The 23,903-nt window shown below is 36.2% G+C and overlaps 1 protein-coding gene across 7 annotated transcripts in view; it reads right to left on the reverse strand.

Moving 5' to 3' along the window:
* The window catches only part of SLC16A7 (solute carrier family 16 member 7), a 183,321-nt gene that overhangs the window by 119,761 nt on the left and 39,657 nt on the right, over window positions 1-23,903 (reverse strand). The window contains exon 1 of one of the 7 annotated variants that reach the window (XM_073900746.1): window positions 4,149-4,276. The exons of 3 other annotated variants lie outside the window; for them this stretch is intronic. The gene's annotated coding sequence lies outside the window, so the exon portion shown is untranslated. Of the gene's footprint in view, window positions 1-4,148; window positions 4,277-23,903 lie in introns of those variants that run through there. 3 more of the 7 variants (XM_073900747.1, XM_073900745.1, XM_073900749.1) reach the window with 3 other exon arrangements.

Here is a 23,903-nt window from a genome sequence, read left to right on the forward strand (position 1 = left end):
AAAAAAAAAGAAATCTTGCCATTTGCAACGACGTGGATAGAACTAGAGGGTATTATGTTAAGCGAAATAAGTCAATCAGAGAAAGACATGTATCATATGATCTCACTGATATGAGGAATTCTTAATCTCAGGAAACAAATGAGGGTTGCTGGAGTGGTGGGGGGTGGGAGGGATAGGGTGGCTGGGTGATAGACATGGGGGAGGTTATGTGCTATGGTGAGCACTGTGAACTGTGTAAGATTGATGAATCACAGACCCGTACATCTGAAACAAATAATACATTATATCTTAAAAAAAAGAAAAAGAAAAAGAAGATAGTAGGAAGGGGAAAATGAAAGAGGGGAAATCGGAGGGGAGACGAACCATGAGAGACTATGGACTCTGAGAAACAAACTGAGGGTTCCAGAGGGGAGGGGGTTGGGGGGATGGGTTAGCCCAGTGATGGGTATTAAAGAGGGCATGTATTGAATGGAGCACCGGGTGATATACGCAAACAAATCATGGAACACTACATCAAAACTAATGATGTAATGTATGGTGATTAACATAACATAATAAAATTTAAAAAAATAAAAATAAAAGAAGAAAGAATTCTGCCTCAAAACTGTAACATAGAAACCCTGCCTGAGTTGCTAGGCTGCTGACAGGCCCTATGAATTTTGGACTAGACTGAAACATCAACTCTTACATGAATTTCCATCCTGCTAGCCTGCTCTGCAGATTTCAGACTTGCCAGCCCCTGTAATTGCGTAAGCCAAGTCCTTAAAATTAATCTTTCGGTTTTGTTTCTCTGTAGAACCCTGACTGATACAGAGGACAGAGCATGGAGACACAGAGAATTGTTCTCAAGCCTAAAACCTAATGGAACTTGTTCTGCTAAGTTGCAAACTTGCTTTAGACCAGTGACCCTTTTTCCTTCCAATTTCTCCCTTTTTGAAGAGGAATATCTATTCTACATCTGTCCTACTGTTTTATCTTGGAAGCAGATGACTCACTTTCTGGGCTTCACAGGTCCACAAATGGAGAGGAATTTTGCCCCTGAGGGCAAATACCCCAAGTCCCACCCTTTAACTGATTTAGATAACGTTTGGACTTAGAATTGATACTAGAATGGTTAAGACTGTGGAGGATATTAGGATTGGGTGGATGTATTTTTTACATGGGAAGGACATAACTTTGGGGAGGATCAGAAGTAGACTGTTATGGTTTGAACTGTGTCCCTCAAAAAAAAAAAAAAAAGTACATTTAAGTCCTAATCTCCAATACCTCATTATGTGACCTTCTTTGGAAACAGGGCCAATGCAGATATAGTTAAGATAAGGTTATGCTGGAGTAGGGTGGACTCCTAATCCAGTATGACAGATGTCCTTATAAGAAGACGGCCAGGTGAAGACAAAACAACACAGAGAGAATGCCATGTGAAGACAGAGGAATAGATTGGAATCATGTTGCCACAGCCTGGGGCTGTCAGTAGATAGAAGAGGAAAGGACGGGATGTATCCTTTCCTAGAAGCTCCCAAGAAAGCACAGAGGAGTGAAAGCTCTCATTTCAGACTTCAGGTCTCCAGAACTGAGAGAGAATAAATTTCTGTTGTTTTTAGCCACCTACTCTGTGGTACTTTGTTATGGCAGCCCTGGGAAGTGCTCAATAAGGATTTATAGTCTACCAGGTAAAGTTTTATATAAATTCACATGATTCTCATACTAAACAAGTGAAGGAACACTATTATTATTGTTATAACCCCCATTTACAACTCACTTAACAGAGGCTCTTACAGTTTATGTGATTTACCCATGATTTGCAAAACACCTTAACTGTGATGCTGGGGCTTTGAGCTAGTTTTTCCAACACCTACGCTTTATAGCATTGAAAACATTGGTACTCTCTGTTTATCTTTTAGAGAGATCGCCTATGTGTTTGTGCATGTGTGCATGTGCACGTGCGCATGCCCACGCGTGCACTATCTATAGGTAACTGCCAAAGAGCCTTAGTGGATTTTTCAGCAATTCATGGGAGTACATCTGATAATGAGCTAAAGGAACAGAGACTGACTTTTTGATGGTAACTTGATTTGATTATTCCCAAAGGAAAACTGGGAAGAAGGTGAATATCCAATGGACACAGTGAATGAGAACAGCACCTACATTTTAATATGTGCAAGCCTGGTTCTGAGTATCTAATAATAAAAGATGAAGAGAAAAGTCTACTAAAAACATGATAAGAAATCTATACATACTCCACTTTTAAAAGAACCACTGTCTTTATTGTCAGGGTCTCAAAACTTAATTTTTTAAATCAGCCTAAGTCAAATAATTGTTTTATCTCTGGATAGCATGCAGATTGCTTCAAAATTTAAATGAAGATAATTCATATTTATCTGCATATTTTTATTTTACTCATTTTTACATTTCTTTAATTAGTGAAACTACAGCCACTTAAACATTAAGTTATAAATTATGAACATGTAGGCATGGTTTTAGTGTGTATCAAACTGAGTACTGGCAACACTCTCTTCTCTAACCTCGAGAACTTAAATATACCTAAGCAAGTCCATACACAGAAAGAAGGATGAGACTATATGCACTAAAGTAAATGGACACACAAATTTTAGCAATGCCAACAGTGAATCTGGAAAATATCACTAGAGAATTATACCTAAAATGCCAGTGCTTATTTAGCTACACCTCCAAATAGAAATGTATTAAGGCATAAAATATGATTTCCCATTCAAAAACAGTAGGAACATGACTGATAAACCAATAACCATTATTGTCCCCCAGTAAATAGAGACTTTAGTTTTAGTCCCAGCACTCCCAAAAGTTGTTACTTTCCCTCTCTGGACTCAGCTCCTTGTATATAACGTGATGTTCTTCAAGGTTCCTGCTAGCTCCAAATTTCAACCCTAAGATCAATGACTGACATTTAATTGCAGTTCAAAAGAAATGTAAATGGAAAACTACAGTAAAATTTAGCTTTTATTTTTTTTTATTTTTTTTAAAGATTTTATTTATTTATCTGACAGAGAGAGGGAGACAGCGAGAGAGGGAACACAAGCAGGGGGAGTGGGAGAGGGAGAAGCAGGCTTCCCGCTGAGCAAGGAGCCCGATGTGGGGCTCGATCCCAGGACCCTGGGATCATGACCTTAGCCAAAGGCAGACGCTTAACGACTGAGCCACCCAGGCGCCCTAAAATTTAGCTTTTAATATTTACTCATCTTTATCACCTGAGTCTCAATACAACCTGTAAAACAAGTTTTCTTGGCCTGGAATACTTGCTGAAATAAGATAACAATGGCCAGATACTCTAGAAAAAAATAGGACTCTCTACATAAATTCTTCTAATTTGTGCTCTAGTGGCTTAAGCAGTATCTCTCCTTATCTTGGGAACTCAATGCAGAATATGATTACTCTGTAAATGTATAGAGTAAATAATTTTATTTTTAGAAAAGCTTTGAAAACTGTAAAATTTAGTAAGCAATGTCTTTAATTACATCTCAGCTATACAGACAGCATTACCTGCAATGTAACTGTCAATAACTTCTTATCTTGCCATAATATAATCCCAAACATTTGAGGAACAAATTACTTAAGCCCCATAAAAAAAATCAATTTACTTTTACAATTTTTTCAGCAAAGTACACACAGACATTTATAAAACACAATGATTTAGAATAAGAAAAATTAGAAAAATTAGATTATCTTTGACATTGTTATATAACATCAAATAAAAATGAAATTTTAGTGATTAAAGACTTATTTTCAAAATGTCAGTGATAAGCAAACTTTAAAATCTTCCTTACTAATGAAGACTTGGCAGGCTATATAATATACCATATTATTTTAAGTAATTATGATTAATACATCTTTCAGCCAAGAGGTTTAAGAATGACAAGTTAGTTTTAGAAAAACATTTAAAAATCCTGTTTTCCTAAAGCAAGCACAGAATACCTCATTAGCCTTAACTCCATAAAACTCAAAAAGCAAAATTTTTAGAGAGGGACTAATCAACATTTATAGTTTTTCATTGTTCTTTCATTAAGCCTAGAACATGTAATTAGTTGATATTAAAGAAGTGAAAAAAAATCCACATGTCTATAATCTAAAGAATAGCCTAACATGGGTACAATTTGTATAATTTTAGAAGTTACCTGAATAGAGAACAGTTTTCCACTTTTCTCAGGGCTCAGAGCTGAGAACAGAGGCAACTGATCATTAACTTTTAGCCAGAAGCAAACTTGCACACATACCTCAAGAGACTCTCTGCTTTTCCCTTCCCTCCCTCTTCTCTCAAATAGGGGAAAGGTAGCCCTCTCTTTTCTCGAAGAACATGCTTTGACAGGCACAGTGAGTTCATACTTTTCACTGGGTAAAGTTGACTTGGCTTAAATCATATCCTGGGTCAAAGAAGGTAACCAAGTCTGTCAATTTGAACTGCTAAATTTAATCTTCTAATTCTTTTTCTCTGAGTTGATATCATGTAAAATACATATTTTCAAGTGTATTTACCACCATGTGATTTCGTATTATGTCTAGAACACACTGCAAAAGTCCTCTAATATATAAATTAATGTGCCAGTGAATCTTCACTGAGTCTAGGCCTAGATAATTCAGTAAGGTATGAGCAATAATAAAGAGGCCAAGGTCAGGGGCACCTGGGTGGCTCAGTCAGTTAAGTGTCTACCTTCTGCTTAGGTCATGATCCTGGAGTCCTGGGATCAAGCCCTGGGAGCCCTGGGTGGAGCCCTGTGGCGGGCCCCCTGCTCAGTGGGAAGTCTGCTTGTCTCTCTCCCTCTACCCCTCCCCCCCAGGCATCCCCCTCCCTGCTCATGCTCACTCACGTGCGAGCTCTCTCTCTCTCAAATAAATAAAATTTCTTAAAAAAGAGAGAGGGGCCAAGGTCATGTGTTGAATTCCTCAAGGAGCAGTTACCTTCCTTTTGTTGCCTAATTATAAATCACACTCTTTATCTGACCAGCCATTCTGTAAATGCATCATGCCCTCTGTCAGAAAGGGTGACACTCTTACTGAACTAAGAGTGTGACAGTGATTCTGATGGTGGGTCAGTGTTGCCATCTTTGTATTTGAAGAAATACACTAACCTTTAGAAAAATGAAGAGCTATCATTTACTGGGTGTGTCTCATTTGCTAGGTAGTATTTTACCAAACAGTTTATGTCCATGACCTCATTCTCTAAACCATATAAGGTAGACATTATGATACATACTTATGAGGACATTGAAGCTTACAGTTTTGATTACTCCTATATAAGGCCATTTGGCTGATAGATAATGGGTCCTGGATTCCAATTTTAGTTTGGATCCAAATCCTCTCCACTGAATAGGAGGCCATCCTTCCCATCCATGGTCAGTAGGCGAGGGGAATTTGATTCCCCATGTAAAAGATTTCATTATTGAGACCTAGGCACTAAGCGATAGCTAGCTGTAAAATATGCTACCCAAATATTTTAATTATTTAGTTAGTTTATTTTAAGTAGGCTTCACACCTAGCATGGAGCCCAACACGGAGCCTGAACTCAGAACCCTGAGATCAAGACCTGAGCTGAGATCAAGACCTGAGCTAATATCAGGAGTCAGTTGCTTAACTGACTGAATCAACCAGGAGCCACCCAAATATTTTATTAGGCTGATTTTCTAAATGCATATACTGGTTTCAATAACCAAGTAATAACATAAATAGTCTCTGGACATTTCCCCTAATTTATTTAATGAAATAAAGCAAATGTCTTTACATAATATGACATGTGGTATTTTTCTCTCCTCTTTATTAAAGCTAAATTCAAAAAATAAAATAAAATAAAATAGTTAAGAAATTTTGCCTAATACAATATTAGATATACAGTGAAGCTGTAATACACTGAACAAATTGTACTATGGATTTCACAATTATGTAGTATATCTGATGACCAAAAGCAGAGAACATCTTTACTGACAACTCTTCAAATACCTTCATTCCAACACAGCAGTGTTTAGAAGCTAGCAAATGTTCAATTATATTTATTTGGGGTAAAATTACCTGATGTGATATAGGTGATTAATCAATTAATAATAACTTCATTTTGTACTCTACAGATATACCTCAAAGTAGATTATTTTTCAAAGCAGTGGAAGAATAAAATTTCAACAAAATCATGTGCTTTACAACAGCTTTTATATATAGCAAATATGACAATAAGACTCAGTTTTATGCAAAGAAATGATTATTAACTTTAAGTAAGCATGCTGTTAATTATACTGAGAATGGCACATTTAAAAAGCTCTTTAAATGTATAATTAATATTTTCCACTTAGTATTATTTCTAAAGTTAAACAAAATGAGAAACACAAACATCTATCTAAGTTTGATATGTAAAAATTATATCATCAAAAAAGTAACTTAACATAAGGTCTAGAAAGATTAGAATTGGAAGGAGGCTGTACAATATATTTTGTACTTATTTTGTATGATTTTGCTTATTGTCATCACAATATTAAATCCTTGAAAAATTACAATCCAAGTGATGGAACCCATGGTCTGTTAACTTAATAGAGTCTGTTGGAAAAATTTAAAGAGCTCTTAATTATAAATAATATATTTGCTTTCTCAATGTAGAATTTATTTTTCTTCATATATTTCTCCTAAATTATATTATCATCTCAAATATGCATTTTTAGCAGATCTACCAAAAAGTCAAAATTACTTAATTTAAATTAGTGTTTGCTGAAGTAGAAAAAATGGCAAATATAACTAATAGGCTTTAATATGCAACTTTGGACACCTAAGTAATCACAGTAAAACATTCAACAATTTGACTCTTTTCTTAAACAAGAAATGTATCTTAGTTAAAGCACAGAGAAATCATGTTATTGAAGCTGAACAACTAAGTTCTATGGGGTGTGAGATAAATACAGACAGTCGTGTTTGCTACATAAACCTTTGAGAAAAGAAAAGCCTCATGCAAAACAGACTTGTTCATCATGAGCCCTGGGGAGAAAAATGGCTGAAGGTGACTAACCTTTGCCAAGGTTACAAATTCTCAAGAGCAATTTCAAAAATATAATGTGAGACTTTTTTTTTTTTAATTCCAGTTTCTAGAATTCTTCAATAATGTGAGGACAGTAGAGAGAGGAAATATAGTCTCAGGGGAAAACCTTGATGAATAGCATGTGTGCTCTCAGAACAGGTTATTAATTCTGCATTTGAAACATGACAATAAGTTCTTGGCAATGAATTTGTTTATAGCATTATTCCCAAGCTCCATGCAGCATTTGTACATTTCCCTTGCGAGATTTTGATGTTTTGTGTATTATGACTAAGGAGTGAAAACTGAATTAATGTGGAAAGCTCAAGTTTGTCATCTGAATAAAATGTGCAAGAAATTCCACAGAGCCGAAAGTTCAGGTATATACTTAGGGTGAGAAAAGCAGAGAGCTAGTCAAAAGGCACAAAAAAAAAAAAAAAATCAAATACCTCCCAAACATGATGGGAATCGTTTAATGGATTGCTTTTCTCATCTGAATAAAACTTTTTTCTTCTTTTTTTCCTGGAAAGAGTACCATAACCTGAACACTCATTTTGCACAACTGATTGTGATCCTATTATTTTCTGAATTCCAGCATTATAACAGAGATAAAAAGAGCACATAACAGAAGAAAACAATCCTGAGTTAATTATCCCGCAGAGTTACAATGTTTTTAAAAAGGAATCTTTTTTTTTTTAACCTTGATAAGCATAAAAGGGAAAAAGTCTTCAGTTAAATCTGCTTTCACAGAATAATCCCTTAAAGGTTTCAACATGCCGCAGGAAAATATAATGGAAGCAACGTGGTCCTAAACACAAAATAGACAAGTATTCTACCATTTCAACAGACTTCCCTCTTTTTGCTGACAACAGTGGCTCAGTATTTGAACAGAAGTATTGGAAGAATGATTTGTGTACATGGAAACATTTAAGACCCTTCCTTCTTTGACTGTCATCCAGTCAATAGAAGATCCTACCGTATTCAGCCAATCTAGAAAACATGTTCAGAGAAAGAGTGCTTTAAAAATATCTTTCGAGTCCCTGGCCTTCGATTCCACTCAGCTCTCTGCCATTCCCCTCAGCATGCACTGGGACCTCACAGCTTTCTATTAAATATCCCAGCATCCTGCCAGGGACTCAGCTCAAAGTCTCAGAGTCAGCAATACTGTCTCCCTTTCTCTATCTGCCTCAAGGACTTAAATCTATCTCCTTTTCTTCTTTCCCACAAGAACCATTTAATTTCAATAAATTTGGTAGCTTTCCTATTGTTATCCCAGCATCCAATCTACTTGACTAAAGCCTCAATAACTTTGTCTAAATTATACAGCTAATATAAGCTCAGACCATGGCACACTCCTAGTCAAAACTGGTCAGTAATTTCCTGCCTCCCCTCCCCAACACTGACACACCACAGCCGTCTATATGTGCGCACACACACACACACATACACGCACACAAATACCAGGGGACAGGTTATAAAATAATATGATCAAGTGTGTAGTTTCCATCTATCACTATAGCCAATAATACTAATATTGGGGTTTTAATGTGCTCTGGCTTTTCACTGCCATTAGTAAATTAGAAGCCAGTAATTCTCTTGGTTTTAAAAATACTACAGAGACATTAGACATTAACAAGATACAAATAAATGGAGTTTAAGGCAACATTCCATCTACTGGCCCTGTCATACCTCACCAGGTATGAGATTCTTCCACACCTCAAAATAAGTTTATATCTTTACTAAAAGTTAACAAAATCCTTTAAAATTTTTGAGTTATTTTATTTCGTTTTAAAAAAGATTTTATTTTTAAGTAATCTCTACATCCAGCATGGGGCTCGAACTCAGAACCCTGAGATCAAGAGTCACATGCTCTCCTGACTGAGTCAGCCATGTGCCCCTTAAATTATTTTAAATGGAAGTATAAAACCTTCAAATGTTGATGCAATGGAATATAGATAAGAAAAGCAGAATGGCTATGACCAAAAAGATGAGAAATAAATGCTGGAGAGGATGTGGAGAGAAGGAAACCCTAGTGCACTGCTGGTCGGGATGTAAAGTGGTGCAGCCACTACAGAAAACCTTACAGGGGTTCCTCTAAAATTAAAAACAGAACTACCATGTGATTCAGTAGTCCCACTTCTATGCACACATATACCTGAAGATAGCACTAACTTGAGGAGACATCTGGGCTCTTATGTTCACTGCAGCATTATTCACGATAGCCGAAATATGGAAACAACGTAAGTGTCCATCAATGGAAGAATGGAAAAAAAAATATATGATATACCCATGTGCATACAGGCACGCACACACGCACACACACACCCCATAAAAAAGATGGAAATTCAGGCTTTTATGACAACATAGATGGACCTTAAGGACATTATGCTAAGTGAAGTAAGTCGGACAGAGAAAGACAAATAGGTATCATCTCATGTCTATGTAGAACCTAAAAACATCAAGCTCATAGAGACAGTAGGATGGTGGAGGCCTGAGGGGTGGGGAAGATGAGGAGATGTTGATCGAATGGTACAAACGTTCAGTTATAAGATGCAAACATTTGGGGGATGTGAGAACAGCATGGTGACAATACCACGCTGAACATTTGAAAATTGCTGGGAGAGTAGAGTTGTAATTGTTCTCACCATAACAAAAATTGATAATTATGATAATTATGTAAGGGGTGTTCATCAACCTTATTGTAATAATAACTTCACAATATACATCTGTATCAAATCATCACATTGTACACCTTATACGATGTTCCATGTCAACTATATCACAAGAGAGCTCGGAAATACAGGAAAGTAACGTAAAGTCATATGGTAAAGGCAGTTTAGAGGAGTTATAGCCACTCCCTAGGACTTAATAAAAATCACATGGCTGCAATTGTTTTATTCCTCTCTGGTTTCCCTGTGTGGCCTCAACTTCCCTGGTGTCCCTCTGAGCAGCAGACAGGGCACAGGGACCTTATTTGCCTTTGGCTGGCCTTGTGAGACAGGCCCCAGCCTACTCACTAGCTTCCATCTGTCCGGGGAACCAGCTATTTCCATTTCCTACCAGGGTGCAGCACAACTCCTTGCTGTTCTTCTCCGCACTATTTTAAAGGATTCTTTAAAAATAAGTGTTTGATTTAGTGTTAGAAAGTTTGGGCGCAGACATACACTCTGCTTCCTACCTTGAACAAATTACCGAACTTCTCTGAGTCTCAGGCTTCCCACCTACCTACTGGTTTCCTATTTCCTTATGGAGATACTCCTGGTCAAAGAGCACTTCAGTTCATTTCCCATGTGATGGCTGAATTTAGAAGAAGAAGAAGAAAAAAAAAACCTAAGCAAGCTTAGTACAGACATTTCTGGGCTCTCTCTTATCCATATGTGCCTTCCTACAGAGGAGGGAACTTCTGTTTTGGTCTCTACCATGTGATAATTTTACTAGTGCAAGTTCTGTTCCTACAAAGGAAATGCTACGTCTTGGAAATAAGTTTAACTGGAAACCCCATTTGATGACATATCCAAGCCACATTCTCTAGTGTAGTATCATTTTTAAGAATTAAATAAATGAGTCGAAAGGAGTAGTCAAATCTATTTTTCCCTTGCATTAATTAATCAATTTAGCCAACATTTGGTGAGCAACTAGCATACGAAAGCTTTTGTGTTATGAATAGTAAGGTAAATAAGACATGTTCTCTTTTCTCAAATAGTCACTCTTCCATGATGGAAGACAGATTAATATACAGTTAAGAAGTCTGAATTATTAAAGCTTAGAGATATAAACTATTATTAGAGTTGTCATATACTATAGTTCTTGTATAATTTAACTCATTGCTACATACATTCACATACACTAAAGATAAGAACCAAAATCATCTACCATAACATCAGAAAGCTGTTAAGAAATGTTAGGATTTGATAATCAGAACAATATCATAGAAATGTATTCCCCTGTATCTGAAACCACCAGATTCATTATTAACTAGATTTTCCATGGACACATTAGCAAATGTGACTGAGTTGCTCATAGCAGGAACTCCCAATTTATTATTTCTGGACCATAACATGAATGGAGAAGACTAAACACTTAATTTAAAATTTGCCCTAAGTTTAAGACACTGCCAAGAGAATATAAATCTGGCCAATTCTGCCTGAAAGAAAAGCCCAATTATTGGTCATCACCACTGACATCAACCCACAGAATCCACAGTTTGTATAAAGGAAATGAGGAGACAGTGAGTGACTTAGGGGAACGTCTAATAGGGAGAATATTGTCAGGCATGCTCAGTTCACCTCCTTACTGATTTCTTGATGTGTTTTCAAGGTAGAAAAGCATATAGAAGTAAAGAAAACATGACAAGGTATTTGGTATGTAATTTACTTGAATCCTTCCATTGACTCATTCATTCCAGTGATAATTTGTTCTTTTCTGCCACCCCCTGTCGACTGCTGGATTAAAGCTAAAGCTGAGGCAAGAGAGAGTAAGTTTTTGTAGTTTCAGCGTTGAAAAGTTTCTCTGAGGCCACACAATGATCTACCTATTTCCACACAGTTGAGTGCCTTGGGGACAGCCCCTCCTGATTTTCTGTGATTTTTTTAGCTATAGCAAGGCGAATGGGATGCCACTTAGTGAAGTGTGGGAGGAATGAGGCTGTAAAATAGACGTTGAAAGAACTGACTAAAGGGTACCACTGAGATGTCAAACATATTTGAAGAAAAACAGAAATAACATTTAACTAAAAGCACACAATGTGAGTCTCAGTGTTTCTAAACCACATACTTAACTGGCCTGTGATTATAATTTTTAAGTGTCCAATTGCTAGAGAAAACCTAGGGAGTTAAAAAAAAAAAAAAAAAACAAGCAGAGATAAGTTATTCCATAAGACCAATGCATGATCACAAACTATTTAAGAAATCACGGCATGTTCCTACCAGCCTTTGTGCGTAGGTAGCCAGACCAAGAGACCAGATCTCACATCCAGCCTAACTCCACCACTAGGACTCTATTATTTCAGGTATCACTGGTTCTTCCCCACCACACGAGGAAAGCCTTGAACAGACTTCATTCATCTGTTGACATTCAGAGGTACATGACACGTGTTGGCTGAATTAATTAATATATTTTGCCTTGGAATATAGCTACTATGGCCAAAGTCAAAAGGCTGACCTAATATATGCTATCAGGCCCAAAGAAGACCCACAACACCACTGCCAGACACAGATAATGTCACATTGACAGAAGTAGCAATTTCTATCCATCCACTTCTGAGGCTCCTCTCTTAATGGAATGTCTTTGTAAATTCAACATTCAGACTAGCTGTTTCTCACTTGCAAAGTATTTTTTTTTTTTAATCTAGGACCTCTTTTTACAGGGTGCTGCATACTTTTCCTAGAACCAAGAAATGTACATGCTTAAACAGTGACATCCAAACAAACCTAAAGACTTACAATATGACAGGTAAAATAGAAATACAAATGAATAAAATGAAGTGAATTATTATAGAATATGCAAAATTTGCTCCATCCACATGATAGTGATCATGAGAACAGAAAAGGAAGAGAGTTACTTAAAAGTACAAGAGATTTTAAAAATTACCTTAAGTAGCAAGTTATGAAGTTGACAGAATTTAGTTGCATTAAAATGCCTCTACCCCAAAGGCATTCACCCTAAAGTTTTGGACAGTTTCCTTACTGTATCTGAAAACAAAGTATGACTCTAGAGAGTACAATATTTAAGGAATAAAAGTAATAATATTAATAGCAGCTAATACTTATACAGCCCCTACTGTGTGCCAAGTACCCTTCCAAGTACTTAACATAAATTAACACAGTTAATTCTCACAGCAGCCCAATGAAGAAAATGCTTTTTACTCTTCTCATTTCACAGATGAAAAATGTGATGCTTAGGCAGATTATAATTAGTAAGAATCGGGGCCAGGATTTGAATTCATCTACTCAGAATCCATAATCTGTGTATTTAACTAATAAGAAACACACAGGGATAGCCAGTCCCCTTAATAAACCATGTATCCCAAAGGAACCATATGGTGTATTATAACCTACCTCAATGATATGACACTCAGTATGGACAAAACTTAAATCAGAGGAGCAAATCCCCCCATGATTGACCTAATGTCCCCCTGGCATTAACTCACTCTACTCTCAGGCTTCCCCTATAGTTGCAGCATCAGCCTACATTAGTCTTTTATTGCTACTGTAATAAACCACCACAAACTTAGCGGCATCAAACAACACAAATTTATTTATCTTATAGCTCTGGAGGTCAGAAGTCTCCCTGGGCTAAAATCAAGGTGTCAGTGGGAGGCCAAGGGGAGAATCTGTTTCCTTGCATTTTCCAGCTTCCAAAAGTCACCCTATTCCATGGCCTGTGGCTACATTCCTTCATCTCCAAACCAGCAATGCCACCTGAAGTCCTTTCCATGCTACCATTTCTCCTTCACTTATCAAGCCCCTGGTGATTACATTGGGTCCATGCATATAATCAAGATAAGCTCAAGGTCATCTGATTAGCACCCTAACTTCTCCCTCGCCAAGTAACATATTCATAGGGTGTGAGGATTAGGATGTGGGAGCCATGATTCTGCCTACCACATGGACAAACTATGATTTGTTCATGAACTTGAGGTAGAAGACCATACAGTTGGTCTAGGAACTGTTCATGATAAACAGATGACACAGCATTGTAAATTTATCACACTCCTCTAACAATACAGCTAAAAATAGCTAGCAATCCAAACCCAAAAGGAAATTTGGCCGATTAAATATAATTCTGAAAAGAGTTACTGGTTATAAGAACATCTGATTTCAAATTCTCTCTCTTTAAAAAATTATGAGTCTTGGGGCACGTGGGTGGCTCAGTCATTAAGCGTCTGCCTTTGGCTCAGGTCATGATCCCAGGGATCAAGCCCCTGCTCCACAAGAAGCATGCTTCTCCCTCTCCCACTCCCCCTGCTTGTGTTCCTTCTCTTGCTGTTTCTCCCTCTGTCAAATAAATAAATAAAATCTTTTAAAAAGAAATTTATGAGTCTTGATTCAGTGCTGAGCATCAGTTTTCTCATGCACACAGTAGGGTAATAACATCTGACCTGTTCTACACCAGGATTATATTGAGAATCAAATTAGATTAAACCATGAGTGTGGAAACTCTTTGTAGGAAAGCCTTATACAAATAAAATATAAATATAAGAAATCCTATCATTATTTTTGTTCAAATTATAGTTATTTTTAATGGTGTCAAAAATAAATAATAAGGTATATACCTATGATGTGGGAAACAAAGGCAGAAGGAAATGTAGATAAAATTAAATGTCCTTATAATCTGCATCCCATTGACAAACACTTGAGGCGGGCAGAGTATAATGTTCCTCCAGGAAGCTCCTACCTGTCTTAATGTTAATGCCTTCCTAGAGGAAAAAACAACCTTGGTTTGACAATAGCAAGGCCTCCTACATCCCTGAGACTTCTTTAGCATATGAAAATCCCTTTGGAACTTCCTTTATCTTTATTTCCCCCAACCCCAAAGTACATAATCAGCTACTCCTCATAATCCTAGGGCAGCATCTCTTTCTGCCCATGGGTCCTGTATCTGTGCTTTAATAAAACCACCACTTTGGGATGCCTGGGTGGCACAGTCGGTTAAGTGTCTGCCTTCGGCTCAGGTCATGATCCAGGGTCCTGGGATCGAGCCCCACATCAGGCTCCTTGCTCAGCGGGGAGCCTGCTTCTCCCTCTGCCTGCCATCCCCCTGCTTGTGCATGTGCTCTCTCTCTCTTTCTCTCTCTAGCAAATAAAAAAAATCTTTAATAAAACCACCATTTTGCACCAAAGACATCTCAAGAATTCTTTCTTGGGCATTGGCTCCGGACCCCACCAAACCTTACCAAAAAACATGCAAAAACTATATCACCTATAGTCTCCACGTTTATTTTAAAACCAGCATTCACATTAGTAATAGTAGCATAATTCTAATTATTATTGAAATTTATCATTTATTACCTTTAAAATACTCTTCTGATGGAAGAAGGGTTTATATCCAGCTCTCTTTTATACACAGAGAAACTGAAGCTTCATCTCTTGACTGAGATCACACAGAATATGGAGTCATAGAAGGACTAAAGCCTATTAGTGCCAACTCTAAAATCCATTCTATTTTTAAAAACAGATTTAAACACCAGCCAAGTCAATATTCCCCTTCACATTAACATCCACCAATTCCACAAGCAGCATGACTTGGCATAACTAGACACACTGAGGGTGCTCACAAGTTCTGTCGGCACTGAGTCCTAGAGTCCTTTGGTTTTCCCAGGTCTAATTTTTCACAGGAAAGCATCACATCTAACAGTGACTCCCAAAAGAATCTGAGAATAACCATCTAAATATTGAGACTCATGTTTAAAAAAACGAAAAAGGTATCCAACTCCATCTCTGAAAGTCTTAGCATGTAGCATTCTATTGTACTGGCTGAAACTAGTGTTTGCCTTCTCTAAATTTCCAAGGATTTATTTAAAGGCCCTCTGTAGATATGGACAGATTTAATTAAATTACTTCACATCACCACAAATCCTACATTGAATGTTTATACATGGTTGGTTATTACCTCCTTTCATTTTCTGCCTTAAGTCCTGTTTCCCAAAGTGCTAAGGATTTCCTACAAAAACATCAAAGATATTCACTTCAATCCAATGTATTTGGAATTTCAAAACAATAACCTGTTTTTAACTTTGGGGAGACTTTTCCCTATACTTTTAGTAGGATAACGTATCAGTGTATGTATATGTCTGTTTATAAAGCAATAATTTGAAATTATTATTGCTTTATAAACATTAAATACATTAAATACATTAAATACATTAAAATTCTATTTACATTAAATTTATTAATTTAAAAAATTAAAGCAGGAGTAAGATTTCTAAGCTCTAACAATAAATTAAGAACACTTTAAAAAAGACCATCAAAATTTTTTAAAGATTATTTAAATATACTTCACAGGAGGAAAGAATAGAGGAAACACAGTGTCATTTGGATAGCACTGGTATTGTTACCTCATTTCACCAGAGAACTTTGACATTATAGTCTAAAATGGAAGGAATTTGAGACTGGCAGTCAATTTGCTTATTGTGTTAAGTTCCAAGACTATAATAAGCAGACTACAGACATGTAATTTTCTCCTTTAGTAAATATCACATGAAAACTTGTCAGTTCTACCTGCAAAGAATCTCCTTGCAGTGACAATTAAATCCATTTGAATTTAGAATCAACATTAGAATACATTTTATAAAATTACTAACATTATCATATCACAATTAATAAAATTTATATGATAAAGTTAACATATCTAAGGACATGACATCCTACTATAGTTAATTTTCTTTCTGGCTTCAGTGACTACCACTGAAGTATATAATTTTGAATTCATTTCACTTATAGATACAATGATATATTGGGACTATTTGCTACAATCCACTTTTGTCTGCAACAATTACATTCCTTATCCCATGGCTAAAAAAGAAACTTCTCATATTTTGATTCTCACATGAGATAAAATAATGCCACTCATATTTGAGAATGATGAGATAAGGAAGGTTTTTTTCTTTTCTTGGTGTCTCAACTATAAACCTATTAAAATAATGTGAGTTTAGCGGCGCCTGGATGGCTCAGTCAGTTAAGTGTCAGACTCTTGATTTTGGCTTAGGTCATAATCCCAGGGTTGTAACCCTCCCCCTCCCCAAAAAAAGAATGTGAGTTTAGAAATTCTCTGATTTTTCTCTAGAACATTAGAATATCAGAGTTAATTTTAATTTACAGTATTTTGATATGCAAAAATAGGGCAGTAAAAGTTTTCTCATTCGCTTTAATGTACACCTTTCTTTTAACAGAAACAAACCTTAAAAGTATGTATTCATGGCTGATATGCAAAAAACAAAAGGACTAATTTGACAGTTATATGATCATACCCATTAACTATTTTTTTAAAGAGAGGTAGTTAAAATGAAATAAAACATTTTCTATTTGTTTTGGCATGCCTTTTGACCTCCTGAGTAATCTTCACCTTGTACAAAGTTATGAAATAAGAACTTCTTTCAGAACATGCAAGTCTATATCACAGATAAGTTTTACAAAGGCTTTTACTAATTGGGAAAAAAAACTTATTTTATAGTCCCCTGAATATAAAACCAATACCAAAAGCTTAGGTGTACTTCATGTCTAGAAGCCAAGAAAAATTCCTTGATCTATTATGCTGAAAATCAACACAAATAAGAAGAGGAAGCAAAGAAAACAACAACAAACACGGGAATCTCTAAGCCTTTGGAAGGTTATGTTAATGTCCAATCTCTTATCCAATTATCAGATAGGAAAAAATAGGGTATTTTTAATTCTGCAATTTCAGAGGCCATTATTTAGGTGATTTAAATGGCCATACCTTTTAGGAAGAACCAGCAGCTATTTCGATATTGCTATTTTAATATTCCATGATGTCCTTAAGTTTTATGTCTGGTGTATGGTCATCTCATAATTAATTGACAGCAATTTTCATTGCAATTAAATACATTACCCAAGGTTCATGATCTTTTCTAACTTGTGAAAAAAATTAAGACATAAATAAAATGTATTTTTATAAAGGTGTTTATTAAAGGGGCTAAGTGTATGATGTAGAGGAGAGAAAAATATTATTCATGTTTATACATGGTTGGTTATTACCTCCAGAGTGACAAAAATGAAAAAGTATATTAGCTGAAATAAGTAATTTTATTGATATATTTGACAAAATAGACAATAATTCCTCCAAAAATAAGGAACTATTTTGGAAAACATAGTAAAACTAAAAGGAATATTTAACACTATGTAAATCTACACTCAAACTTTCAGAAGAAACAGCATGTAATTCTCTTCTCCTAGGAGAGAGTTTTCCCCTTAAACTTAGCAGCAGCATCCATTTATGTTTATAAACATTCAGTGTTCATTAGGGCTTAAGAAAAAGTTCTTCAAATGAATTATTCATCAGTCCCTCAATCATAACTCCATACTTTATGACAGTAGTTAGCATTAGTAATAAAGCCAAAAATAACTGAGAACCCTTCCATTATTTTCCTTTAAATCTCCTTCTCTCTTCTTTTCCTCACAAGCCCAGAATACATATTTGTTTTGGAAGCAAATGGCACACACTTAAGGGAGAACTTAAAGTAAGTTATTAATGATCAAGGCAAAAATGTAAAATCACATCAGCTGATAAGTGGCTGACAGACCCAAGGTTGGAGAACAGTGAGGACATTATGGTAAAACTCTTAAAGAGTAACATTCCTTTTGCTTCAATGACTGGCATGCAGCACCAGGGCACCATGTCATACTCTTAGATATCTCAAAACAAATCCACTGTTTAAAGTTTACACAACCACCACATGTGATCTTTGAAAGTCAAAGGAGACAGTGTCGCCCAAGCCTTGTTACATACAACTACAGAAACAGTATTTACAGCCACTGTATATAGCCATTTTCATGGCCAACTTCAAGACATTCCATTGCACACCTTAATAAGCAGTATAATCTTAAAATCTCTAAACAAGTGTAATAAAATTACATGAGTAGAATATAAGGAAATGACTTACACCATCTCAGGATGAACATGAAGTGAGAAAACATTGAAACAAAAGGTTTTTGTTGCAGAACTTAAACAAAAAAAAATTTGAATGCACTAATCTCATTCACATACCTTTGTTATAGAGATATAAATCGTCCTCCCTTCTAATTGAGGAAGTCAAACATGAAAGAAGATCGACTGGTATTGAAAAGAAATATAATTTCTTTAGTATTGTACTGAAAATCAACCATGAAGAGGGACAAATCCAAAACACATTGCAGAAGTGTATCTTCATGATCGTGTCTTGTTGATGTGTCACCAAGTTTATTTCTATGATGCAGGTTGGGGTGGCTGTGAGGGGGCCTTGCATGGGAAATGTGAAGAGAGACAAATATATAGGAGCTTCTATTAGCTGTTTAGTTGCTATCTCCCCAACAGCCAAATTTACATTTATCTTTCACTCTATGAAGCAAATTGTGTGCCAGAGCCTTTAGCAATATTATTTTTACATATGAGTAGGGTGGACAAATATGGTATGGTCCTCTTAAGAATGTGCCTCAAAACCTCCAACTAGAGGAAAAGTAATTGACCAAAGGTCCCAAGCTGCTAAGCTCTGAAATCCATTGATGGATTTGCACGGAGTCCACACTTCCCACTGGCTGCTCCCAGCCTACACCTGAGCATAGCAGGGACATTAAAGCAGACTGTACCTTGGACACATGGGACTCCCTGTAACCGATTTTGGCTGGGGATTCCCACACAATCTTGCCTGGCCTTAGTTGGATATTCAATAGTTATCTTTGGGGAAAATAAACCATTATTACTAAGCTGTCAAACCCAGACTGCTTCATAAACATCAGAAATTGTTTAAGTGTGAAACTTAGTTTTAAATTAATTTTCAGCTTCCCAATGTTATTCCAGGAAGCTGAAGTACAACACATGAGTTAGAAAACTACAGAGAAAAAGATTTTTGTTCCATGTAAATATAACCTCTGGTAGTCAGAGGTATCTAAAAGTTAATTGGACTGCTCAATCCTCTCAATTACTCTTTGATAATATTTACATGTCCATTTTACAGAACAGGAAACACTCGGCTTAGATAAGCCAAGTTTTCAGGGTTACACAAATTTAGAGGCAGGAGACAATATTCCAACCTCAAACTTGCTCCAACTCTTACCATACAGCTAGAAGACATAACTTTCATGAAAAGATCCTGAATGCTTGCATCAGTCACCGAGGGATGGTCAAACTATGTGGTGTGTAAAAACACTTCCAGTGCTAAACTGTGATGAATTTTATGAGAAAATTCATGTGACAATGTCATAGCTGTTTTATTTCATATAAGCCACCTTTCTTTTTCATGCACTGTGGAACAAGGAAATGTATAGATAGAGCCAATTTGAAATTCTTAATTTGTATTATAGTTGCCACAGTGCTAAGGTAAGACTATGTTGTTTTTAAATATAGCACAGGAAATTAATATCATTAATTAGGAATCCATTCTAATAATCAAAAGATGATGACATATAAATCCTAAACACTAAATATTAAATCAATACAGTGTAATGATTTGATCTAGTGAAATATTACAAAGATATGTCTACAAAATATGTATTAATATCAGGTTTAGGATTTTTTTAGGTAAAATTCTATTAAGCAAGTTCACAAAACCAGAGGTATAAATCCAATTAATTTTATCCAACTCTTACACTGAACTGACCAACAAGGTATCAGCCCAGCACCTAGAGAACTTTAGACAGCACTACCCCCACTTAGTTCAAATGTTAATGTGGTTGAAGTCAAGTCATGGTACTATTTGGAATCAAAGAAGCAAAATACCTTTACATCAAAGTTCCATTTACAAATTTGAAGCCATCAAATTCTACTGGTGCCTCTGGTCCCCATCACTCTCAAGGTCTAAATGAACTGTTCCTCTAGTCACTAATCCTCTATCTCAATCTCACATTCCCAGGGTTAAGTATTTTTTCCCATTAGGTTTATGCTCTCACCCTACCACAGCCTCTTGAAGTCTTTCCTAACATTTTCCACCATATCTTCTTGAGCTCCCTTTTTTTTTTTTTTTTAATAAACAAACTTTCTTATTCCTAGCATGGACATTGTGTTATCTCCCTACATTCTTTTCTCCTTGAGGGTCTGACTCACATGTAGTACTCTTGAATACATATCCATATCATCAAATCCAGAACACGGGCTCAGCAAAATCCTAGTTCCACTTTGTGGCTTTTGTATTGTTTCTTTTTTAACTCATACAATGAAATCTTTCTTCAGTTAAGTTCCTTTCACCAAGCTATATCACTCTGAATACTAGGACTCGTCAGCTGTCAGGGCATTTCTTCAAAACCCATTTCTTTTCACTCTAAAGTTCCACCATAATCAATATGCATAATCAATACCCATGCACTGCAATCAATATCTTCTCCAGAGAATTCATGACCTCCACTCCCATTCTCATTTTAGTAACTCTCTTCCAACTTAAACCTAATGGCCAAACTGAATGCTTCTATCACACTGGAGTCTGAAACATTGAAAGTCTACATCTCACTTAGTTTCCTATCTTTCAGGCAATCTTAAAAGTGTTATTTCCATCAATCCTTGAAATTTTCCACTCCCTTGACACTAACATCTTCTCCCAAGTTATTAGTCCTTTTCTAACCTCCATTTCTTCTCTGTTCAGCTGCAATGCTGATCTTCATTCAAATCCCAGTTCTGCTATTTATTGGTAAAATATCTTGGGCAAGTTACTTAACTGGATCCTAAATTTGTTTTTTTTAAAGACAGGAATAACACTTATGCCTCATCGTTAAGAAGGTAATAAATATGGCAACACATATAAGGTACTAAGTATAATTCCTAGCACATTTTATAAGTACTCAGTAAATATTAACATCACCATGCCTTTGTCTTCCTACAACAAGGATCTTGAAAAATTCCAAATTCAGAATGGGCCCTGTGATTATAGTGCTGAGTAGAACTGGGAAAAAAATGGATTTACTGTACAGACTGATGCCACTACACATTTCAATGTTAACATGCTCCTCAATGTCTCTCTAGTAAGCTTTCCTCACACCTGTTAGCATTTCCCTTTCCTTTCCACTATAGTTCTATACATCCTCCCATCTACTCAAGTTCCCTAACCACCCTCAGTCATCACCTGTGATCCATCTGGTTTCTTTCTTTTTTTTTTTTTAAAGATTTTATTTATTTATTTGACAGAGAGACACAGCGAGAGCAGGAACACAAGCAGGGGGAGTGGGAGAGGGAGAGGCAGGCTTCCCGCTGAGCAGGGAGCCCGATGTGGGACTCGATCCCAGGACCCTGGGATCATGACCTGATCCATCTGGTTTCTTATCCTCAGAGAAAAAGAAGGCCATCAGACCCAGCGTAAAGTCTCACAAAGTCTTGTTCTTGCCTATACACTCTGTATGCCTAATAGTCCTTCACTCATTCCCACCTGCCCTCACCTGATAGGTGATCATTTCTTCTTGACTTTTGATGGTTTTGCCATCTGATCTAACCCCCCTCTAGTCTCCTGTAATGCCACTTCTTCCCTTGCACTATACACTCTAACACTGAATTAATTTCAGTTTCCAGCTCATTCCCATACCTTTTCACACCTTTGTGTCTTTACTACCTTAGTCGGTGTCAATGCCTATTGAGGAAACTTCTCACTCTTGTTAGGCAAGCTCCTATTTATTCCTCAAGACCCAGGTTAAGAGTTCCTCCTCTGTGAGGGTGGTACACAAGAAAGACATGAGGGAGAGGTTAATGAGAAATATTGGTAGGATAAGAAACTCCCAGGAAAGGTAATAATGAGAAAGACCCACAATATCTAGAGTTGATAGATGATAATGACTTTCAGTTATGATACTGGGTTTCATGCTTAATTTCTATCTTTCACATACATTTACACTTATTTCATGAAAAGCATTTCAATTATTCCCTGACAGCTAAGAAATAGAGTCTTAAGCCTTTCAAATCTGCAGATAATTACAAAAATATCTCCAACTGTCAGGAAATTACCAATTTTCCATCTGTTTATGAAGCAAGTTGAAAAGAGTAGGGCGGAAAAAGAAGTCAAGCTACAACACACATGTGTGTTGGAGAGGAAATCAAAATCAAATAAACAGAGATCACTGATTTAGATTTTTCTGCAATTTTCACGAATTCCTTAACTACCAGTTAGTTATAATATCATTACAATACAGACCTAAGGTAAATTCTGAAACTGAAATTTAGGGTTTTATAACTTTGAACTGCAATAAAGACAGGGCCTCAGTTGTTATTAACATCTGGCAACATTGCACATTGTTTTGCTTTGCTTTGTTTGCATTTTTTTGGTTGTTTAATTGTTTGTTTTATTTTGGCCATTCTGCTTTATTAAGTCCTATATGACATAAATTTTCCTGGCTTTACTGCTACTTAGATTTTATGCCAAATGTTAGCAATATCTGAGGCCAAATATTCAAACTAAATGCATACTCTCAGTATTTTAGTACAAAACCCACATGCTCAGAGTTGCAGCAGGATAGATACTACTCTTTAAAGGTCAGTGTAATAATCATCTCCATGGATATTTATGCTTTTTTTGTGAACAGATGTAGGTCATTGTTGAGACAGTTTCAAAGTCACCTTCTAACGCTGGAATACAGATTTGACATTTGGTAAATTTTCAAAACCTCTTAGTATAACACAATTTTCTTCAATTCACCAAAATTCCCTTTGTGCTATGGAAAGACTGCTGGAAGACCAATGTTTTCAAACTGTTCAGCTTGATTACCCTGGTGTGGTACAACTTATCTAAAGCTATTTTAAGCATCTTCTTGGGTTACAGTAAGCTATATTGTAAATCTAATTACATTTGCCCACAGGAAATAAGTACATGAGAATCCTGCTCTGTAATCTACTTAATAAAAGCCTCTATATTTTTCTTCATAGCCTTTATCAAAATTGTTGTTATACAGTTATTTGTGTTTCTAATGCCATTCTCTTCCATTATAAATTCCACAGGGGCATGTGGAAGTGCTGTATATGAGGTACCTAGTACAGTGCCCAGAAGACCAACCAATACATGTTTGATGAATGAATGAACGAATGAATGTGGCCATGTAAGAGATAACTAAATGTATATACATTTATGCTTGTCATCTAAACTCAGGCTGAAAATATATACATATTTCAGAGACTTGTTGGGACATAGTGTGGTGTACTGTAATAAAGCATAGATTTTCAATTCTAATGGATGGATTTAATACCAGATCTGGTATTTAATATTTGT

The sequence above is a fragment of the Callorhinus ursinus genome, unplaced genomic scaffold (assembly GCF_003265705.2).
Source record: "Callorhinus ursinus isolate GAN/ISIS: 27379988/994484 unplaced genomic scaffold, GSC_fseal_2.0 scaffold14, whole genome shotgun sequence".
NCBI classification, from domain to species: Eukaryota; Metazoa; Chordata; class Mammalia; order Carnivora; family Otariidae; genus Callorhinus; species Callorhinus ursinus.